We start from the raw sequence: 1,202 nt of genomic DNA, 5'->3' as shown, positions 1-1,202 counted from the left end.
CTCTCTCATGCACACACACACACACACACACATACACACACACACATACTCTCTCATGCACACACACACACACTCTCTCATGCACACACACACATGTTTGTTCTTATCATGATGAAGACAGTCCATTATCTTCTGTTGTTTTAGTGCTGAGCTCTAGGGCTGTGAAAAAAAATAGAATTTCGAATATTCGTCGAAATACACATACGAATGCAAAAACGTTGCATTCGAATTTTAGGTGTGCGTCAGGCAGCCTTATCAGTGGCGCACGAGATGCGATGACGAAGTAAGTGTCGTTGCATTTTAATGTTTTTGTTAGTCTATCCAGTCGAACCCATTGGATGCGGCGCTGCTACGTTGTTCATTCAAAATATTTCAGAAAAAGAGAACATCAATGCAGAGAAGATCTTGTTTACGGCGAAACTGAAACCGAGCCGTTCACACAGAACACACATTTATCACATTTTCTAGAGGAACATCAATTATCAAGAAAATCAATTTCCCCCAAAATTGTGCATCCCTATTATTAGAGGTGGTTTCGGAGTCCGTGAGCTTTATAGGGCTGTCAAAAAAAAATAGAATTTCGAATATTTGTCGAAATACACATTCGAATGCAAAAACGTTGCATTCTAATTTTAGGTGTGCGTCAGGCAGCCTTATCAGTGGCGCACGAGATGCGATGACGAAGTAAGTGTCGTTACATTTTAATGTTTTTGTTAGTCTATCCAGTCGAACCCATTGGATGCGGCATTCACCACTGCATCTCATGTTTTTAAATGAAAAAAGTACTCTTTGTGATCGGTTATTTTTTTTTTTCCTCTTGTGGCCTCAGGAGAGAAGCCAAAAGCTTTTTTCCCCCTAACTGAAATTATGCCTTTTAAATTCGAATATAATTTGAAATTTATAATATTTTAGTACAAAATTCGAATTTAGTTTTTCAGCAGTAGTAGTGGGTGTGGTCTGACTGTGGTGGGTGTGGTCTGAATGTACAGAGTGGGTGTGGTCTGGGTCTAGTGGGTGTGGTCTGAATGTAGTGGGCGGGTGTGGTCTGGGTCTAATGGGTGTGGTCTGAATGTAGTCCGTGTGGTGTGATCTGAGTGATTTAATGGATCAATCAACATCCAAACAATCCAAATTGCAGCTGCCTGCTAAATCTACACACACACACACACACTCACACAGAAAATGATTAGGACGCGTTCTGT

Source organism: Sinocyclocheilus rhinocerous, unplaced genomic scaffold, assembly GCF_001515625.1.
Source record: "Sinocyclocheilus rhinocerous isolate Xijiao unplaced genomic scaffold, SAMN03320098_v1.1 scaffold1669, whole genome shotgun sequence".
Lineage (NCBI taxonomy): Eukaryota > Metazoa > Chordata > Actinopteri > Cypriniformes > Cyprinidae > Sinocyclocheilus > Sinocyclocheilus rhinocerous.
This window is presented reverse-complemented; position numbering follows the sequence as displayed.